Source organism: Physeter macrocephalus, chromosome 19 (genome assembly GCF_002837175.3).
Source record: "Physeter macrocephalus isolate SW-GA chromosome 19, ASM283717v5, whole genome shotgun sequence".
In the NCBI taxonomy this organism is placed as follows: domain Eukaryota; kingdom Metazoa; phylum Chordata; class Mammalia; order Artiodactyla; family Physeteridae; genus Physeter; species Physeter macrocephalus.
In genome coordinates, this window is record NC_041232.1 from 8,096,767 (window position 1) to 8,119,659 (window position 22,893).

Consider the following 22,893-nt stretch of genomic DNA (forward strand, 5'->3'; position numbering starts at 1 on the left):
AAAAAAAAAAAAAAAAAAAAGCCATCCTCATTTTCCACTCCACCTGCTGTTGTGATGTGTTCTGTGTTCGCCTTTGGGTTCTTTTCGGTTGAACGCCTATTTTATGCTGGCTGCCTTCACAGTCTCAGTAAGAAGAGTATCAGCTAAGGACGAGAGTTTACCATGAGTGAGGCCTCAGGTAAGCCAAGTGCTTCCTCTGTTTTACAAATCACATCCTCTTCAGAACCCTAAGAGGCGGGTGTGTGACCATCAGCCCCAGTTCTGCAGCAGCTCAGGCACAAACCCCTTGTTCATCCAGTCATGAGCTCTGCTCTCTCGAGGCAGGAGCCCTCCTCTCTCATGCATCCTCCAATGACCCCGAGAAGCAGGGATTATCCTTATCTCCCTTATAAAGATGAAGGGAAAGGGCTCAGAGAGGCGGCCCGACTTGCCAACCATCACACAGCTGAAATGTGATCTCAAGTCCTGGACCCATTCAACTCTGCCTTCTTAACAATTATGTCCTCTTCCTTTCTGGTTTTAAAAAGTGCCAGACAAGCTGCTGTTCTTGATCCGTCCCCCACCCTAACCCCACCTTCACTCCAGTGCTCTCTTTCCCTACAAAATTGTCCCCAGCCTGCCCCCGTCTAGATGGGCTAAAAGTAGAAGGCATTTTAGCCCAACGCAAGCCTCCACTTCCCTTCCTGGGGCCCTACACTGCTGCCCCCGGCTCTGACTCACTCAGCAGCCTGCAGGAAAGAAAGGCAGACAGATTTTGATATTTTCTCTTCCTTACACACTCGATGGTGCTAAGAAGATTCCTTCTCCCCAAGGCGGAGAACACTGTCTAGACGGGGTTAGAGCCAGAAGAGAGGCACAGAAATGGAGAATGGGAAAATCGGAGACTTGGGAGGAACCCGTCTGCAGTGACTCGGGGTGGAGTTCTCAGGTGCACAGGGTCCTGCCCCAAATCAGGACTGTTCATCGTTTGAGCCAGCTCCCGTGACCTCTGGGACACAGACATAGCCCGGACATGAGACACAGGACAAGAACAGGATTCAAAGGACAGAGAGAAAATTCCCTAGCAGAACCCACAGGAGCCCTGCCCACCCCCGGACACTCCAGCCCCACTTACCCGAGCTGGCAGGTCCTGGCTGGGGACGCGGTGACTGCCGGAGAAAGCCAGCGGTATCGTGTCTCATCTCCAACGGGGCTGTCCGCACACTCCCATGGCAGAAGTCGGCGGGGGAGGGGAGGCTCGTCCTAGCAGGCTGAGTTTCGAGCAGGTCTGGGGAGACACAGGGCGAGAGCCTCAGTTCCGGGGTTCCGGCAATATGTGCACAGACGGTGCAAAGGCTTTCGAGCTCCAACTGCATCTGCTGGCATCTCCGCCAGCTTGTAAAACTCACGCTCCCAGCAGCTTTTCAGTATTGTCGCCTTATCTATACACGTGGGCATCAAGGCTGCCGAGTACAAACCATAGGTGCTCAATAAAACTCTCCCCTGTTCCTCTGATACATGTTTACTGAGCACCTACCACGTTCACAAGGATGAATAAGAAATATCCCCTGCATTCAGGGAACTCAGAGTCTTGTGTGAGAAACACACACACACATACACACACACAAGCGATTACAACACCGGGCAATAAACATCATGGTTTATAAAGGGGGACATGGGAGCACAGGAAAAGGAGGAGTAACTGCTTAAAACTGGGAGTGGTGGTCCCGGAAGACTCCCTCGGTTTAGAGGAGGTAACTCCTGAAGACTCAAAGAGCTGGCTAATTTGGGAGCTATTTCCCCTGGTTCTCCTGCTCAGCAGTATTTGGACATTGCATCTCTTGGAGGTCCTCACACGCCTCCTCAGGGCCTTTGCATGTGCTGTGCCTGTTCTCTGAGATACCCCTGTCACTACACACAGACGCAGGCCCTCCCCTAAGACTGCAGTCCAGACACAGCTGCCCCCCTCCAACCTAGTATAATCTCCCTCTTACGTGCCCAGAGAGACCCACAGACACTCGGCCAGACTCCTCATAGCTACACAGCTACATTGAATAGTTCATGATCCTTCATTTCACATCAATGGGAAGCCCCCAGGAGTCACCCTGAATCCCCAAGAGCTAGCACAGTGGCCTGGCAGATAATAGCACTGAGCACATAATTATTGAGTGAATAAATGAATGAATGAAGAACTATTCTCCTGGCCCTGCTCCCCACCCTTCTAAGATTCTGAACAAGTGCCAGAGTCCTGAGTTTCATGACACTAAGCAGTCTTGGTCACAAGGTGAACTAGTTCCTCTGTCTCTGGCAAGTTCTGGTGTGGCCATAGGTCAATTGCTACTGAATGACAGCACCAAGGAGCTGCGAAGAGCTCAGCTGGGAGCTCAACCTGCCGACCCCGCTGAGAGGCCCCACCAGTTTCACCTGCTGCACTGCCTGGGACAGGCCACCATCAGACACCTGCTGTGACCACATTAACCCCAGACTGTCACACCGGCTCACCTGCCCAAAGGTGGAATGAATGAATGCTTCTCTATACAGCTTTTCCTGGGAAGAACCACCAAGAGCACTGTTGCTGAATCAGGGTTGATGGCTCACAAATGTTGCCCCCACTTTGGGATCTCCGAACCCATCTCAGTAGCCAGATTGCAGGAAAGGGAAGAAGGGAAAACAAGAGAAAGGCTCTTGGTCCGCACCCCTCTTAACCAGAACGGTGTCTCCGTTATCTGTAATCTCCTTTCTATCTTGGGCTTCCTCTCAAGTTTCCATTTAAAATTCCAGGCAGATGCCTGGTCTATAAATATGGTTGCATGAACGAATCAATGAATGAATGAATGAATGAATCAATGAACCAAGGGGGGAAAAAAAGTTTTTAAATCACCATAGTGGACGGCTAAATAATTTTTTGAACTCTTTCCCAAACCTAGAAACCCATGATTCTCAGGTTTTCCTTTAACCTGTTGTAAAATACAAGGAAGCCGACTGAAATGTTCGCTTTAAAATCTTGCTTTAAATGCATCACATATGTTATGCTTAATTTAAGAGATGTTAGTCTCTTCCAAAACATTTCAGAAGCCCACTCACACAGAGGACAGATGCTGTTTATTCCTGGGGTGGCCTCACTCACTCTTTTTAAATATATTAGCACGATGGCCAGAGCCACGTAAACAAGAGCTCCCTGGAGAAAGGAGGGACACCAGGTATAAGCTGTGTCTGGTTTGATCTACAAATAACCGTGGAGGTCGGCATGGGGGGACAGACGGGGAGCCAGGCTGATCTGGGAGGTCAGGAGGCTGCAGTGGACCAGGACACGGAGGATGTGGGTTAGCAGTGGGGGTAGTGGTGGGTGTACCTCTGCGGTTGCTGAACCTGCCAGGTCCACAGGCTCGATCTCCCTGAACTGATCTGCAAGGTTTGAAATTCCCATTTCCTGCGATTTCATGCAGAGAAAACCATGTTCCCGAGGGTTGAGTCACCGAGACCGATCGTCGCTGAAATTAGACAGGCGTCGCTCACGAGCATTCATTCCTCCCACCCCTCTGACCTTCCTTCTGCAAGCCGGGCTCTGTGCCGGGTGCTGGGGGTGCAGCTGGGGAGCGCACAGGCTCCCAGGGAATCCGAGAGAACCTCACAGGGACAAGGCAGGAGAAGCCCTTCCATTCAGAACCCAACCGTTTGGTAGCTTCTCTCTCAGATTCAGAGGCATTGATTCATTCGAACAGCTGTTGCCAATCTTTCATAATGACACCCCTAAATCCGACCTGGGAGCTCACAGTCATTCACTCAGCCATCTCTGGGCGCCGCTTCCTGGGAATGCCACAATCTGGTGAGGGCCGTGAGCCAGTCCTGACACCTTCCAGCGTCTTCCGGAATGTGACCTGGGCTCCCAAATCTGCAAATCCATCCTGTGTGGTGCCCCGTGGGAAGGGCCAAGTGCATGCCCAGGTCTCCCCAGGAAAGCAGGGCTGTGCTAGACGCATGTGCGTTGTCCATCCACAGGCCCCAGATGGAGTGGGACCAATGTCTACTGCCGATGGAGTGCATGCATCCTCTCCTCTCTGTCCCCATGGCTGTGACCCCAGCTCATTCATTCATTCATTCATTCCAATACACAGTTACTGGGCACCTACCATGTACCAGGCTCTGGGGACACAGCAGTGAACAAAACATATAGAAAGCCCTGTTCCCATGGAGCTGACACTCATGAACATAGGAAAAGACAATAAACGAAATAAATAAGCAAGAGGCAAAGAATGTTGTAAGGTAAGTAACTTTCTCTGCTGGCATCTCCTCCAATCTGTTCTAGCAGCAGCCAGAGTGATTCTCTGATACGCAGGGGCCACCATGTCACTCCCCACACCTCCCCACTGTCCTCTGAATGAAGATCAAACTCCTTCCCTGGGGCCTGGCAGGATCTGGATCCTCTTCATTTCTCCAGCTTCAGTCTCATGATTGACACCTCCCCCTCCATCCGTCTGTCTGTCTCTCACACTCACTCACATACTTACTGCAGCACATGAACCCCAGACAGGTCACAAGACACATCATGCTTTTCCTCACCTTCCCGCCTCTACACTGCCATTTCCTACTGCCTGGCTAATCTCAGCTCCAAGCAGCCACCTCCTCCAGGAAGCCTCCTCTGATGCCCCAGGGTGGGTTCAGGTTCCTCTTCTCTGCTCTGGTATCTAACTCCCAGAGCTTCTCCCTAGCCCAGCGCTGATCCCACATGTGGTGACTGCCTCTAGAGTGGGAGCTCCAGGCCAGGAGGGTCCTGGGTCTGGTTCGCAGCTGTACCCCCAGGGTCTGATGCTGCACCGGACATAAAGTCAGTGTGCAAAAAATACCTCAAGGGAGAGCATCCCTGAGAGAAGAAAATAATAGTACCCAATGCAGGCATGGGTGTGGGAAAACTGACACGCTCATCTGCTCCCAGGGACAATGTAAGTTACAAAAGCAATTTGGCAATATTCACTTTCCACTAATATTTTTGGAGACCCCATCAAGACTCAGGGACCACACTAAGTGACTCTGCACCTTCTGCCTTCTCCCATGTAATATTCTCAACAATCTTGTGCTTTTCAGTTTATTACCACCATTCTACAGATGAGGGAAGTGAGTCAGATCTCAAGCTAGTGAGGGGTAGCGTTACATTTGAAATCTTCTGACGATGAATCAAGTGTTTTCCCCCCATATACCTCACCCCAAAAACACTCATTTATTTTTGACTCAGTAATCCCACGTCTATGTCCTATGGAAGGAATCTAAAGGAAGAGAAAACCATACACACGAAGATGCCCCCTGCAGTGTTGTCCATCCAAGTGCAGCAATAACGCACCCTGAACTTAGGGTGATAACTCTTATTTGAAAAAACCCAGGACTCAGAAGCCATTTGAAATGTCACAAAAGTGGCAACGTCAGCGAGTAGACCAGATCTCCAGTTCCCAGTCTGCCCACAAGTGGCATAAAAATCCCTTCACACCACATGGCCTGAGTCTGTGATCAGAAAAGATGGTTGCGGGACTTCCCTGCCTGCCAATGCAGGGGACACGGGTTCGAGCCCTGGTCTGGGAAGATCCCACATGCTGCAGAGCAACTAAGCCTGTGCGCCACAACTACTGAGCCTGCACTCTAGAGCCCGCGAGCCACAACTACTGAAGCCCGCGTGCCTAGAGTCCGTGCTCCTCAACAAGAGAAGCCACTGCAATGAGAAGCTCACACACCGCAACGAAGAGTAGCCCCCGCACGCCGCAACTAGAGAAAGCTTACGCACAGCAACGAAGACCCAGCGCGGCCAAAAAGAAAAATAAATAAATGTATTTTTTAAAAAGATGGCTGCCATGGCTATCATGGCAAAAACCTAGAAATAATCCACATTCTCCACAAAAGGCAAAAGTCTCTCAGCCACATGTAAGGGGCTGTTCTGCATCTCTTGAAAGTGAGGACTGGGGGACCTGTGCAGGAAAGTGAGAAGAGCTCATGAGAATGCTGTTGGAGAGAGGGTGGCAGGTGGGTAATTTTCTGTATTCAAGGCTGTGACAACAGCAAAGATTGTTTATACAAATGGTCAAGGTCTGGAAGGGGAAAGGGACAGGTGAAAAGAAAAAGTGTCGGGGACAAGGGTGGAATTGTTATATTTTTAAATTCCTTTTCACTTTGAGATTCCTTTTTATTTCCATTAATGTTGTTTGCGCAGATTTCTTTTTAGGCCTCAATACCGGCAGTCTCCCTCTGAGCTGTGTTCTCCCCATCAATTCAAAATGTAGAGGTACCAAGGCTCCCTTCCTGCCCACTTTCAGAGCTTTCAAAAGCTGAGGATAGGGACTTCCCTGGTGGTGCAGTGGTTAAGACTCCGTGCTCCCAATGCAGGGGGCCTGGATTCGATCCCTGGTCCAGGAACTAGATCCTACACGCATGCTGCAACTAAGAGTTCACATGCCACAACTAAGGAGCCCGTGAGCCGCAACTAAGGAGCCCACCTGCTGCAACTAAGACCCGGTGCAACCAAAGAAAGAAAGAAAGAATGAATCACCATATGACCACTCCTAGATGTACGTCCAAAAGAGCTGAGAGTAGGGACTCGAACAGATATTTGCACACCTCCACCAAACCCTCTCTGTGTCTTCACCTCCCAGTCGCTCTGAGAATCTGCCTGAAGTCTCGTATTTGTACTGCTTTCTGCTTTTCTCCCATCCTCCCAGCACCACTACATCCCCCATCCACTGCCATCTCAGAATTCCATCCAGAGGAGCAAAAAAAAATTTTTTTTAATTTAAAATAGAACATAGTGAAGCAAAGACAGAATGCCCCTCCCCCAAAGATCACCCTGTCCCTGTCTGAGAGTTGTATTATTTAAAGATATTCTGTATGTTGTGTGTGTATATATATATATATTTTGTATGTTGTATATTTTGCATGTAGCTTCCTTAATGGAGAAAAAAATCCGAATAAGTTTCAAATTTATTTGAATTTCAGTGTTCAAAGCAAAATTATTCACGATAGTCAAAAGGTAGACACCACTCAAACGTCTATCAATGGATAAACAAAATGTGGTCTATCCATACAATGGAATATTACTCAGCCTTACAAAGGAAGGAAATTCTGACACATACAACGTGCATGAACCTGGAGGACATTATGCTAAGTGCAATAAGACATTCGCAAAAGGACAAATACTGGATGATTCCACTTATATGGGGCACCTAGAGCAGTCAAATTCATAGAGACGGAAAGTAGAATGGTGGTTGCCAGGGGGTGGAGGGTGGAGGGAATGGGGCTTTATTGTTTCATGAGGACAGAGTTTCAGTATGAAATGATAAAAATAATTCTGGAGATGGATGGTGGTGACGGTTGAGTAATAATGTGAATGTACTTAATGCTGCTAAACTGCACACTTAAAAACAGTTACGATGATAAATTTTATGCTATGTATATTTTACCACAACACAAAAAAAAAACAAGAAGCTAAAGACAGGGCTTCCCTGGTGGCGCAGTGGTTGAGAGTCCGCCTGCCGATGCAGGGGACACGGGTTCGAGCCCCGGTCCGGGAGGATCCCACATGCCGCGGAGCAACTAAGCCCGTGCGCCACAACTACTGAGCCTGCGCGTCTGGAGCCTGTGCCTCGCAACAAGAGAGGCCGCGACAGTGAGAGGCCCGCGCACCGCGATGAAGAGTGGCCCCTGCTAGCCGCAACCAGAGGAAGCCCTCGCACAGAAACGAAGACCCAACACAGCCAAAAATAATTAATTAATTAATTAATTAACTTTAATAAATTAACTCCTACCCCAACATCTTAAAAAAAAAAATCAATCTACAAAGAATTTGAAACCCTTCAAAGGGGATTAACAAGAGCTATAAAAAAAAAAACCAGAAAGAAACTAAAGACAAATATAAAGGAAACCTAATGCTTAAGCTCTAATTACCATGTGACTCAGCTCATGGGGACCCATGTCCTTTAGGCAAATCTCCATTAAAAGCCCTCACGGCTGGGCTTCCCTGGTGGCGCAGTGGTTGAGAGTCCGCCTGCCGATGCAGGGGACATGGGTTCGTGCCCCGGTCCGGGAAGATCCCACATGCCGCGGAGCGGCTGGGCCCGTGAGCCATGGCCGCTGAGCCTGCGCGTCCGGAGCCTGTGCTCCGCAACGGGAGAGGCCACAACAGTGAGAGGCCCGCGTAACGCAAAAAAAAAAGAGCCCTCACGGTCCACACTGGGCTCCCCATCCCCACCAGGAATGCAATGGGAAGCAAAGGAGACCCCATTCCTGATTACAATCGGGGGGTGCTCTAATAGGGGCAGCAAATGAGGCTGTAAAAGCCCAAAGGAGGAGTAGTCAGGGATGCCTTCCTGGAAGAGGTGACATCTCAACTGAGACTGGTAGGAGACAGCCAAGCAGAGGAGGAGGTTGGAGCCAGGAGAGGGAACAGCATGTGCAAAGGCCCAAAGGTACGGGAAAAACACAGTCATATAGCATGAGCCTGTTCACTTATTCTCCTTGCGGCAACGTGGGGCTATCTTGGTGAAAAGTTTGAGTGGTACAACTTTCGAAAAACCGTGCACTTTTGTTGTCAGAGTCGCATCGGAGGGTACAAAACACTGGTCCGAGAGTCAGAACTGGGTGATTTTAGTCAAGGTGATCACAGATCCTAGTTTACCTGGGACAGAACGCTTTCATTCTCAAAAGTGCCCAGGTTTGGACAATAAATTATTCCATCATCCTACTTTTTTTGTTTAAACTGTGGTAGAAACCACATAACATGAAATTCATAATTTCAACCATTTCAAAGCGTGAAAGCAGTGTCATTTTGTAAATTCACGGTATTGTGCAACCGTCGCCACTATCTAGTTCCAAAACATTTTCATCACCCCAAAGGGAATCCCATATCCAAGAAGCAGCCACTCCCCCTTCTCCCTTCCCCAAGCCTCTGGCAACCACTACTCTGCTTTCTGTCTCTAAGGAGTTGCCATTTCTGGATATTTCAAAGAAATGGAATCACCCAGTATGTCTCTCACCCTAGTTTTGGTCTCAGTTCCTCCACAAACTTCAAGTGAGAGCTTGGCCAAGTCCCTGCCAGATTCTGTGACTGCAATTCGGCTCAACCCCAGGACTTACCAGGTTTGCATTATGCAACTTTTCTCTGCCCCTGGCTCATCCCCCGTGGAGCCCAGCTCTCGATGAGATTCTGAGATGCGTCTTCTACATCCCCTGGTCCCCCACGATTCCTTCTGAACAACTGGTGCTCAATAAAGGATTGTTAAGGGACTCAATAAAATTCTCATTCAGTGTTGACAGAAGTAGTGAGAGCTAAGTTTCCTACTCAAAGCGTGTGATTCTGTAAGAACTGCCTTAATTAGTACAGCCTTGACTTCTGTGTCAATTTCAAGTTGTAATGAATTAGAATTCGGGGCATCTGACCTTTCAGACTCTGGAATACAGAGGAACAGTTTGAGGGGGCTTTTCCCCAACTGGCCCGGTACCACAAGATGTGGGTGGTACACATTCACACCCACACAAAGGGTCCTGTGGTTTATATCAATAGAAAGAGTTTGGGAAATGCGAGCTCAACAGTGTGTAAACTATTGTCCTTCCCACAAGACTTTTCGGAGCCTCTGGTGAGCTAATTGGCATCTTAGACACTCCAAAGCATAATCCAAACTGCCTCACCCCAATACCCCTTGTCCAGGTGCAACTGCTGATTTGGAGAAAGAATGTTACAAGTGGCCTTAATGCCTTTATTTAAACATCCGCCTTTTCAACTTTCATTGGCCTGTTCCTTCCTACTATTTGTGCTATTTCTGGACTGGCTACAGCACTCACCAAAACCATTAATCAAGCAGCTTTTTTGGGTTTGTTTGTTTTTCTCGGGATCAAGGATGGGCAAACTACAGTCTGTAGGCCACATCTGGCCCACTGCCTGTTCTTGTAAATAAAGTTTTATTGGAAGACAGACACACCTATTAATTTACATGTTATCGATGGCTTCTTCCAAGGTATGAAGACAGACCGGAGTGGTTGCCACAGAGGCCAGAAAGCCTAAAATATTTACTCTCTAGCCCCTTACAGAAAGAGTTTGTGATCCCTGCTCTAGATTGTAGAGAACTCAGTCCCCTGAGAGACTGGACTCCCCCAAGGATATGACATCCCCCCCTTTAAATTATCCAAAGCTCTCACGCTATTCTGGCAGAGACCTACCTCTTCACGAGGTCTCTTCAGGTTCTCCACATAGTAATTGCAGAAAAATTCAAAAATATAAACGAGCAAAATGTTTTTAATAATCCTATATCCCACCACCCAGAGCCAACAGCCATTACTAGCATTCTGATGTCCATCCATCTGGCCATTTCCAATATAAGTGGGAACTTTTTGTCAAAACTAAAATGGAATCAGGTCATGCGTGCTGTTTAGGAACTTGCCTTGTTTTGTTTAATTTCAAAATACGTCATAAATACCTTTCACATCAATAGCTACACAACCTCTACAGCCGTTTCTCATGCTTTGCAGTATGCCATTACATGGATATCTCATCATTATACCGAATCCATCCTCCACTATTGTATCCTTAGGTTGTTTCCAATCTCTGACTATTAAAACCAACACTGCAATGAACATCCACGTGCAATGACTTTCCCAAGGTAAATGTTGCCTAGAAGTTGGCTGGCTGGTTCCAAGGGTGTACACTTTTTTCAGAGCTTTGGATATATGCAGAATGGAGCTTCACACCTAAGGGAAACACATCCCATGCTGACTTGAGTCAAAGCTTAGGAGGCCAGGGTTCTTAACCTCTGCCCTGGGGCAGACCCAGTAAAGATGAGAAATAAACCAGGGCCCCAGGGCTGACTGTGCCATCACTGGCAGCTTTACTGGGTCTCATTTATGGCCGGACCATCACGCACTTGACTGTAAGATTTGCAAGGGCAATTAGAACGGCTCACAGGGAGAGGTGAGTCTGGGCCCAGCCCAGAGGCTGTGTCCAGCCTGGCGATGGAAGAGTGGGCAGGAAGAAAGCCCTGCCCCAGAAATGACGCTCACGGCAGAGGAAATTCAACATCAGAGCTCAGTTCAACACGACACACAGATCAATGCTAGCCTCAGAAAAATCTGAGTATAACATGCTCTCTCTTTAGGGAGCCTCAGAAGTGCATATTGCATTTCAGAAAAATAAATAAATAATTCCCTCCGAGCATAGATAGGTTTCTGAAGGAATTAGCTTATTTTGGCCCAAGAGCTGCCTTATGTTCAAACTCAAACCCTGGGAAGGTCTGGTCATGTGTTCTCCAGCTCCAAAATAAATGTCTCCCACTGTCCATTGCCTTGGACAAGGTATTCAAGACCCCCCCCACCAACCCACCCACAGGCCAAAGCTAACCAACCTGATCTGTACTATAGGCCCTGCCTCCACTCCCAGATTCCCAAAGGTACCCCACGACCTGAGTATCTTTTTCACTTATTTCTTCTCCATGGAGAGCCCTTTACCCACAGCACAATTTCCATTTGCCCAAATCCCACTCATGCTTTTACAGCAGACTAAGGGACACCTCTTCCAGAAAGCCTCTGCTGACTTCCTAAGCCAAAGTGTCTTCCAACCTTCTTTGGCTATTTACCTGATCATCATGCCTTGTATCAGAGACAAGCCTGACAGTCTCCCCGCTGCAAGATTTACAGATCCCTCCTGAGCCCACCCAGGACACAGACCCCTCCGGCTCTGAGTTCCCCTTCCCAGAACCTACCTGATGCCTGGCACGGGGAAGGCAGAATAGGAGAGTGCTGGGTTCCCCAGCAGTGGGAGGCAGCCCATGCGGGACACAAGATGGTCTTTGGTAACACTTAGGGTGCTTTGACATCCAGGCACAGCATGAAGCTTCTGTGAATGACATTCTGTGCAAACTGTTTCCTTTCTGGTTCTCATGGGTGCCTTCTCATGAAGTTCCTGAGCCCATCTCTGCTTGGTGCCACCATGACTTTAACACCTACACTATCTGCTAATCTCCCAGGTTTAAGAAAGAAGACACAGCTCCAAGCTCAGACCATCAGCTGCAGCAGCAGATTTTAAAATATAATTTTATTTTCATTGTATTTAATTTTACTGTTGTTTTCAATTTAAGACAAGTGACACTGGTTTGCTATTTACAGTAGAGATGTTGGTAACGGTTCCTTTAAAATTTTCTTTAACTTTCGGAAAAGTGAAAGTTTAAGAATAAAATGATGATACAGGGGTTATGTACGAATGGCAAAAGCCCATGTGACAGGGGCTTCCCTGGTAGCACAGTGGTTAAGAATCGCCTGCCAAGACAGGGGACATGGGTTCGAGCCCTGGTCCAGGAAGATCCCACATGCCATGGAGCAACTAAGCCCGTGAGCCACAACTACTGAGCCTGCACTCTAGAGCCTGTGAGCCACAACAACTGAGGTCCGCGCGCCTAGAGCCCACGCTCTGCAACAAGGGAAGCAACCGCAATGAGAAGCCCACACACCGCGACGAAGAGTAGCCCCCGCTCGCCACAACTAAAGAAAGCCCCAGTGCAGCAACGAAGACCCAACGCAGCCAAAAATAAATCAATTATTTATTTAATTAATTTTTTTTTAAAAAGCCCATGTGACTGGAATTCACCGGGAAAGTGGAAGGATCACGGCATTGGAGTCAAAAACAGGCAGATGCAGCTTGTGGTGCTCCCTCCCCATTTTCCTGCCTGGAACAAAGATGTGATGCCTGGAACCAAGGCAACCATTTTGGGACCATGGGATCACAAGTGATACTTTAAGGATAGTGACATGGAAAAGACCTTGATGACATAGCTGAGCTACTGAACTAACTGAACCGTTCTCCTCTGGATTTTTGTTGTTGTTATTGTTATGTGAAAAATAACAATGTACTATTTAAGCCATTGTTAAGGTTTCTGTTACATGAAGGCAAAAGCATTCCTAACGGACACAGGGAGTTTGGGTACAAATTTGTTAAGTGGACAAATGTCTTCTAAGTAAACACAGTGAATGTAGTAGTGCTTTTGACAAGCCACTTCACCCCTGAAAGCTCAGTTTCTTCATGGGTAAATTAAGTTCAATGATACCTACCTCAAAGGATTCCGAGGATTAAAGGAGATGGTGCGTGTAAAACACTATCAGTATACTTGGCACATACATAGTAGGTTTCTGCAAATGCATGATAAATGAATGAGCAAATAAACAAACAGAACATGAAGCCTGATGGAGGGATGTGTGGGTTGGTGGGAGTTTTTTAGCTAGATTTAAAGGAATAGCTCTCTGATGAAGGAATTTGGGAGAGATAGTGATTCGGGGACTGGGTAAGTGGATACTTTTCTGAAGGCTGGCCTAAGATCCAATACCAGCCTGTCATCTACACAAGCCTTGATTAAAATCAGGGGGAAGCACCGAAGAATGTAGACACCAAAGAGCATCCCTCCCAAAACCAGGTGCAAGAAAAGCCTGAAAGGATGGTCAAGACCGAACTGGCGTCCCAGGGATGTAAACAGTCCCAGGTCCATCCCCGGCTGCTGCACCCACCCCATTCCACCCCCACCAGCCGTTCTCATCGGGGCTCCGCCCATGGCAATGAACCTGCAGTGACGGCTGACATGTCCTCTCCTGGCTTTCCCAGGAGGGTAACTGTGCCTCCGATACTCTTCAGGCAACCAACTGACTCTTCCTCCTCGTCCTCTGGGACCAGCTTCCCAGCACCCCTGTAAACCTGTCAGGGCCTGGCGCTGCCAGCCTCGGGGCACGACAGACAGGCCCTCCTGGCACAGAACCCAGGCCTCGGTGGAGCTGAAGAAATATACCTGGCCCGGCTGCCAAAAAGAGAACCCAATGAACAATCCCAAGTGTATTCAATTGCTTTGTCCTCCAACCTATTAAGTGCTGGGCCCTGGGAAAGCTTGGTGTTAATAATTACCATCATCAGATCACTAACACTAACTGGGCACTCATTTTGTGCCAGACGGGACATTAAATGAATTTCCCCACTTAATCCACCTTCTGGGGTGGGTCGCATGATTGGGCCCACTTGATGGATGAGGACAATGATGCCAAGGGAGGTTTAGCAATTTGCCCATGGGGTGGAGCTGGGATTTGAACTCAGGCAGCCTCCCTCCCAATCCCACCCAGTTCATCCTGCAGCAGCCAACAGTTGCTGGGTTAAGTGCTGGCATCCCCTCCCCTCCCCACGCCACGCACCCCCCCCCCCACCTCCACACCTACCTCTGTGCTGGGCCCTGTTAATCTCTTCAATGACCTTCTGGGGCTGATGCTATTATTATCCCCATTCTACAGATAGGTAAACTGAGGTTTCAAAAGGCAAAGTGATTGGCTGAGGTCAACTGCTTAGTAAGTTAGCAGATCTGGGATTCCACTCAGGCGTTTGACTCCACAGTGTATACACTTTGCCATTTTGTCCTTCATGGGACCTGTCCAGCTCAGACTGGGTTTTCAGGCAAGCTTTGGGGCAGAACATCCATGTGCTCAAAGCACAGTCTAGCTGGGGAGGCAGACACGGCTGCAGACATGGCCACAGACAGTGACCACAGCAGGGAGGTGACACTGAGGCCCTTGGGAAGAAGAGCTTAGAGTAGACAGAATAATGCCCCCCAACGATGTCCACGTCCTGATCCCCAAAACTTGTGACTCTGTTATCTTTGCAGATGTGACCAAGCGAAGTCTCCTGAGATAGGAAAATTATCCTGGATTAGCTGGGTGGGCCCGATGTCATCACAAGGTTCCTTATGGAAGAGAGGCAAGTGGGTCAGAGTCAGAGAGAGAAAATGTGTTGAAGGAAACAGGGATTAGAGCCATGCGGGGCCACAAGCTAAGGGATGCAGCAGCCTCTGGAAGCTGGAAAAGGCAGGGAAATGGATGCTCCCCTAGAGCCTCTGGAAGGAACACACCCCAGCCGACCTTCATTAGACTTCTGACCTCCAGAACTATAAGGTACTAAACTTGCATTGTTGAAGCCAGTAAATTGTGGTAATTTGTTACAGCAGCAATAGGAAACTCATACAGAGCTTAAGTTGGCTGGGGAGAAAGGAGAGGAAGGACTGTCTGGAGGAGGCAGCACGGAGCTGAATGACTACCTAAATAACCCCAAAGCTCAAGCCTCTGTGAAGTCCTTTGGGTTAGCCCCCCCAGAGCCACCAAAATTCTTAACCCCCCCATTCCTGCTTGTTTGGACCTTGACAGTATCAAATCCTACAAGGTAGGTCCTGGCACTGTACTTTTCCATGTAGCTACTAAAATTTAAATGTCAACTGATTAAAATTAAATACAATTTTAAATTCCGTGCCGTGGTCACACCAGCCCCATTTGAAGGGCTCAATAGGCACAGGAGGCTGGGTGCGTCACTGGGCAGTGAAGACAGTTCTATCGGACCACGCTGTACATTCCCACTATACAGATGTGAAACTGAGGCTCAGAGTCACAGGGGCGGGAAGGGACAAGCTGGCACTCAGTCCCCGGATCTTCTAATTTCTTCTGACCTCCAGAACTATAAGGTACTAAACTTGCATTGTTGAAGCCAGTAAATTGTGGTAATTTGTTACAGCAGCAATAGGAAACTCATACAGAGCTTAAGTTGGCTGGGGAGAAAGGAGAGGGAGGACTGTCTGGAGGAGGTGGCACGGAGCTGAATGGCTACCTAAATAACCCCAAAGCTCAAGCCTCTGTGAAGTCCTTTGGGTTAGCCCCCCCCAGAGCCACCAAAATTCTTAACCCCCCCATTCCTGCTTGTTTGGACCTTGACAGTATCAAATCCTACAAGGTAGGTCCTGGCACTGTACTTTTCCATGTAGCTACTAAAATTTAAATGTCAACTGATTAAAATTAAATACAATTTTAAATTCCGTGCCGTGGTCACACCAGCCCCATTTGAAGGGCTCAATAGGCACAGGAGGCTGGGTGCGTCACTGGGCAGTGAAGACAGTTCTATCGGACCACGCTGTACATTCCCACTATACAGATGTGAAACTGAGGCTCAGAGTCACAGGGGCGGGAAGGGACAAGCTGGCACTCAGTCCCCGGATCTTCTAATTTCACCCTCAGCCTTCTTAACACGGAGGAGGCCTGGGCCACAGGGCTGGCTGCCTCAACCCCAGGCCCAACCTTATTTAACTGAACCATGAATTACTCACCCACTGTCAGGAGTCATGACCTTTAGCATCACAGAGAACTGTTTATTTTGACCTCTTTCTCTCTCTGCCTTAAACGCAGGGTGAGAGGCGAGGGAGGCAGAGGAGAGGCCTCGGTTAATGAAAGGTTCTGGTTAACAGCGGTTCCAGCCATTCATTATGGGCGCAGAGCACTTGTGGTTTAAACTGAGGAGTGTCACGTGTTTGAGAGATCAGCCAGTGTCCCTTTGACCCCCAAATCCGTCATCTTTATCAACTGGCATACAGCGCTAAGAAAACCTCTATCTACAGGGCCAGAATTACACCATCAACACACAAGGCTAACATGGTTCAATTTCTAGGGTAACCTTTGCCACGTACAAGGATATAAGGGGCTCCTTGCTCAATAGAGGCAGTTACAAAGAGTTTCGGGGTGGCAGGGGGGAATACAATTAAAAATACATTTTAAATTCATTCCCTGGCAGTGGCAGGCAGGGAAATGGGTGAATTGAGGGCCAGAAATGGGAGGGAGATTTCTCACTGTCTGCACTCTGGTAACTTTGCATTTTGAGCCTCGTGAATGTATTACCTGGCCAAATAAATACGTAAAAGTTAAACCGTAAAACGTTTAGGTAAGATATGGACCATGAAGATCCCATTTCTTGTTTTATATAGATGCACATGGATGGGTATATAAATATGAATACAAGGATGCTTACAGAAAGTGTTAGAAGAATATATAAGAAATGTTCAGAGAGGGTGACTCTAAGTGGGAGGGAGATGAGACTACAGGGGATTTTAATCTTTTTTTTTTGCATATTTATAATTTCTTAATTTTATACAATACTAATCACAACAAAAACAGTTTCTATTTATTGAACGTGTAGCCAGTTTCCAGGTGAAACACTTTATAGGCAAAGCCTCACTTCTCCCGGCAACCTCTGAGGCAGGTAGTAGTATTTTACTCCCATTTTATAGATGAGGAAACTGAGGCTCAGAGACACCAAGACCACGAAGCCCACCGTCTGGACTCCTTTGCTGTGCTGACTTCTGATCAAATAAATGTGCTCATGATAGAAAAAAAAGAAACGTTTTAAAAATGCTAGGTACGTGGACTTCCCTGGTGGCGCAGTGGTTAAGAATCCGTCTGCCGATGCAGGGGACACGGGTCGGAGCCCTGGTCTGGGAAGATCCCACATGCCGTGGAGCAACTAAGCCCGTGCGCTACAACTACTGAGCCTGCACTCTAGAGCCCGCAAACCACAACTACTGAGCCCTCGTGCCACAACTACTGAAGCCCACATGCCTAGAGCCCGTGCTCCGCAACAAGAGAAGCCACCGCAATGAGAAGCCCGCGCACCGCAAGGAAGAGTAGCCCCTGCTCGCCGCAACTAGAGAAAGCCTGCGCGCAGCAAGGAAGACCCAACGCTGCCAAAAATTAATAAATAAAATAAACAAATTAAAAGAGAAATGCTAGGTACGTGAAAACACGAAGTGAAACAGACTAAATTTCTGAATATAATACGAATGTCAGAGAGCCCAAGCCTTTCTCGGGAAGGGTGCATCAGACACCTCAGGTGTCCTGCCTTACACTCTCAGCACCCACCCCGGGATGCAGAAGGCTGCCTACCGAAGATGCCTGCAACTCTCTGGCTTGGTTTCTGGCCATGGGAGCACAGGCCAGAAGTGCCGGTCGGGCAGTGACCCACGCGCAGCCCTCCACCATAGACAGATGGCAACTGGTGTATCAATACCCCAGCTCCTTCCCTCTCTGGGGGAAAACTCTGAGGTGCACATTATGCCCTGTCTCCATGACACACCCTATATTAGCTCCTTGCCTTCCCTGTCTCACATTCACACTCACCTCACAGTGCTTCCTGTGAGGTAAAACAATACAGCTTCTAGAAGGAAACATGGGAAAAACTGATCTTAAATAAAATGAAGGAAAACTTCTGTTCATCAGAAGATACCATGGAGAGCATGAAAAGGCAAGACATGGACTGGGATAAAATATTATGTATACAAATGGTATGATATATAGTATTTCATCTATATTATGTTTATAAATATAATTTAAAATATTATATCATATTTATACATGTGCACACGTGTATACACACAGACATATATACTTCACAAAGGACTCTATCCAGAATACATAAAGAACTCTAAACCAATACGAAAAAGACAATCTGGCTTATTGTTTGCTTTTCTTTTTAAGGACAAGAGACGTGAATGGGCACTGCACACACACAGAAAAAAATCTCCAAATGAGCAATAAGCACATGAAAAGATGCTCAACTTCACTGGTCATCTGGAAAACACAAATTAAAATCACAATGCAATACTTACCCCGACATCTACCACAATGGCCAAAACAACAGAGACTGACGTGTTGACCGGGGGGACGTGGAACCATTTTCACGCTGGCACACTTTACAAAACTGTTGGGCAGAACCTACTCAAGCTGACCTGCATCTAACTTACGACCCAGCAATTCCTCTCCTGAGTCTTTACCCGAAAGAAATGAGCGCTCAGGTCCACAAGAGACGTGTACACCAATGTCCACAGCAGCTTCATTCGTCATAGCCAAAACCTAGAAACCACCTAAATGTCCATCCACGGTAGCCTGGATAAATTGCAGCATATTCATAGGATGGGATATAATACAGCAATGAAAAAAACCAAACTATTGCAACACGCAAACACGTGGATAAATTCATAGGCATTACGATGAGCAAAACAAGCAGGATCCAAAAGCACTCATACAGTAAAATTGCACTAACGTGACGTTCAGGAAATAGGCAAAACTAGTCAATGGTGACAGAAGGTAGGTCAGTTTGGGGAGTATTGACTAGGATGGGTATAATGAAGCTTTCTAGGGGCCTAGAAATGTTCTATATCTTGATATGAGTGGTGGTTACGTGCTGTGTTCATATGCAAACGTGTGTCCAGTTTACACGTAAGATTCGTGTACTTTACTGTAAGTTATGCCTGAGAAAACAAGCCCTCAAACTTCCAGTGGCCTCCAGGTGCTTATGAAACGAAGCCATGCCCCTCACCATAGCCCTGCCTGATGTGCCTCCCACCCACCCCAGGACCTCATCTCCTACCAAGTGGCCCCTCCCTTCCCCCAGCTCCACCCAGCCTGGAGATCTCAGTTTGCTTTGACCTGGAGGGAGTCAGGATCTGTAAGAATTCCACCCTCAGAGGGGAAAGAGACCTGCAAGGAAATGCCGGTCATTTCTGTTTCTCCCGAGTGATGTCAGTACCCATGTGCGTTCACGCAGCAACAGCTCTCTGATGAAATGCTTCTCCTCCAGGAAGCCTTCCCAGACCTCTGCCCCCGCCCCAGGTAGGCTTTCATCCCCACAGCTTTCTGCTTCTTTGTGACACTGATCCTACTGTTTTAAGTCTGTTGAATTGATTGTCTTACTCCCTGAGGGCTGAGACCCTCTCTGTGCTGTTCCCTTCCCTGTCTCATCAGCAGAGCCTAGCAAGTCACCTGGCACATAGTAGGTACACAATAAACATTTGCTGAAACAAATGAATGTCTGAAGGAGAAAATGAGTCGTTTGATGGAGGTTAAGAATGGGATGGGGCCAAGATGATTCTATGCAACTCCTTCCAGGTATAGAAGGTGAAATCTGGGCCCAGAGAGGGTAAGTGACTTGCCTAAGGTCACACAGCCAATTAGGGACAAATGTAGCATAGAACCACCAGGAGACACTGTTGCCTTCTCCCTCCACCAGATCCCCTTCCCTGGTGCTGCACCCTCCCCGCAGCGGCAATGAGGGTTGTCTGTTCACAGATACATACTTTTCCAGGGGAGCTGTCCTCCAACAGGCCAAGACCTCCAACACTTCCTGCAAACCCCCTACCAACCAGGGCATCCATAGCCAGTGACTAACATATATGGGATACAAAAGGCCACTTACCCCTGCATCAAGGAAGGATTCATTCTGTGGCTCCAGAGCCCCCCAGGGGTTCAGGCTGAAGCTAAACTTGGGTGAGACCACATCCCTTCCCCTGCCCGCTCCTCCTTCCCTCACTCCCCCACTCCTGAGAGCACCCCTCTCCCATCCAATCAATGCTTCCCTTCTCAAGCTTGGTTCTCGGGAACCAAACCCTACCTAAAACAGACTCCAGGGTCTCTGCTGGCCTGGACTCCAGGACAATGCACCAATGCACTGCCTCCCACTGGTAAGTCTAAAGTCAATGACAATGACAGACTGAGGATGGACCAGGAGCCCAGCTGTAAGGGGAGGCAATGTCCACAGTGTGTGTGTGTGTGTGTGTGTGTGTGTGTGTGTGTATGTGTGTGTGTGTGGGTGTGGGTGGGTGTGTATGTGTGTGTGTGGGTGTGTGTCTGCGCACGTGCGGGAGGCAATGTCCACTGTGTGTGTGTGTGTGTGTGTCTGTGTGTGTGTGTGTCTGCGCACGCGCATGCGTGCATGTGTGTTGGGGGAGGGTCTACCTTCTGCTCCCGAGTCCTTTCACTTTTATCTCTAAAAGATACACAGAAGGACCCCCATCAAAACCTTCTTGCTTTCAGCCACCAGCAATGAAGCTAAGAAACATCCCTTGGAGCGCAGAGAGGGCCCTACCCTGAGCCACCCCTCCCAACCACGGGCTCTGGGAAGAGCCACCTGGGCAGAAGGGGTCTGTTCCCTGATGAGTCATTTCAAGCCCCTCCCCTAAAGGCAATCTACCTGATCTGGTGACAGAAAACACTACAATCTCCTAAATTCGTATTAAAAACCACCTGCACTCAGTTCTTCCAGACCTTAATTTTGCCCAGCATAATCAGCAGTTATTAAGAGCACAGAGGACGACATGCTTGGGGGACAACATGCAGGATTGGCAGCCAGGAGCCCCCCATCCTCCTCGCCCTGTTCGTGTCCCTCTGTAGGACGGCGCAGAGTGTGGACTTCCAGAGTCAACCAGCTGGGCGTCCAGTCCTGTCTTGAGCTCACCAGCTGTGCGACCTTGGGCAAGTAACTCCACCTCTTTGAGCCTTGGCTTCCTCAAGTATAAAATGGAATCATGGGTAGGTATTGCATGTGCTTTTGTGAGGATTAAAGGCGATCACACATGCAAAGTGCTTAGGACAACGCCTGTGGGCGCCACACACATCGATGACTGTCCTCATCAATAGTAGTACTATTAACCATTTAGAGAGACTGGGACGAGGAGGGGGCCTGCGGGGCTAGACCTGTTGCCTTCTGTACAAGCGCAGGAAAGACGTGGAGAGCTGGGGGGAGGGACAGACAGACTTCATCCAGCATCTCCAACAACACAAGGAACCAAAGAGGCTTGGGAAGTGTATACAGCAGGTGCTCAGTATGCAGGAGTTCTGCTTATGATAAAACTCCTCCTCAGAAGATGAACCCAAGAAAATGACCTCCCTGGGCTCAGAGATCCTTTTACACCCAAAGTGGCAACTCTGTGCAAATAGCCCCAGACCTCGGGCAGAAACAGGAACAAGTAACCAACCTCTCCCTGGTCACAGCCTCTCGGGTTCACCAGAGCCACCATCTCCCTCTGTCTGCTGGAGCCGGCAGGTCCCCGCCAGAGCTTGCCAGGCCATGCATGCCAGCCAGCGAGTAAGAGCCTGCCTACTGTAGCAGATGCTGTCAGAGCCCCATCCAAACCTCCTTGGCACTGGTGGACAACTTTCTACTGCCGGTGGCACAATTTAGAGGCGTGTTTCATAGTCTCCCTGAGGTTCCCAGCACACTTCATACCCCAGCTGCCCCCAGAGGTATCCTGATTGTTAGCAAAGCCTAATGGTGTCCCACCACCCAAATAAATCACTTGCCCTGGCACCCCTGACTCAGGCTCTGCTTCTGGGGGAGCCCAACCTAAGATACCCGTCTTTTCCCAAAATCACTGACTCACAAGAGATGGACTTGCTCAGAACACCCATTCTCCCCTAGGGTCTCGTGATGTGATGGTGAGGCATACCCCATTGTGAAATGGTCCACAACCCACCAATGACCAAGACGGTGGGAGGTGCCAACGTATGCGCTGGCCAAATGTTTTCAAGTTGCTCTTTTACCAATCATTCAAAAGATTTATTGACCCACTATGTGCCAGGCCCCATGTTCAGGGATGGTGAGATACTGAGGAACTCAAAACTCAAGGTCCCTGTTTACACAGAGTTTAGAGTTGGAAAGTGGGAAAGATGGGGAATGGATAAGCCAACATGCCAGGACAAAGATGGCAGCATGTGACAAGGGAGGTGAAGGGAATGAGGTCTGTGAAGTGAATCATGGTTGAGCCCCATGGATTGGGTGATCAAGGAAGACTTCTTGGAGGAGGTGACATTTCAGCTGCATAACCTAAAGGATCAGAGGGAGCCAGCCAAGGGAAGACCATGAGGTCTAGAGTTGGAAAAGAGCTCAGGGCATTGAGGGAAAGGCAATTTCTGCTAACGTGGCTGGGCTGAAGTTGCAAAAAGTGGCAAGGGCTGAATCTGGACAAGGGACAATGAGCAGATCTGAGGCCACCTATGAGAGTGCACTTGGGGTTCTCCCAGAAACACCTTCCTCTCCCTGCCTCCCTTGCATCCTGATCTGCTTTCCTGAGTGGGAGAGGGTGGAGTTACCGCCTGCCTGCCAGGAGCCTCGTTGAGTCCCCCACTCCCAGGGGAGGGCGTCTCACATGTCAGCATCCTCCATCCTGTGCGTCCAGGTGAGAACTGCTGGCTTCAAGGCAGGTAGAGGGAGAGGCAGAGAGAGCTACTTTGAGATCGGCACCTGGCAAGTGGGCGTCTGAGTCAGAAGAGAGCTTCAGGTAGCAGCTC

General features: G+C 48.6%; 1 protein-coding gene across 1 annotated transcript in view; it reads right to left on the reverse strand.

Annotated features, from left to right (window-relative positions):
- KIAA1671 (KIAA1671 ortholog) overlaps positions 1-22,893 on the reverse strand; it is an 82,543-nt gene that overhangs the window by 24,147 nt on the left and 35,503 nt on the right. The window contains exon 2 of the mRNA XM_055080679.1: positions 1,115-1,267. The gene's annotated coding sequence lies outside the window, so the exon portion shown is untranslated. The remainder of the gene's footprint in view (positions 1-1,114; positions 1,268-22,893) is intronic.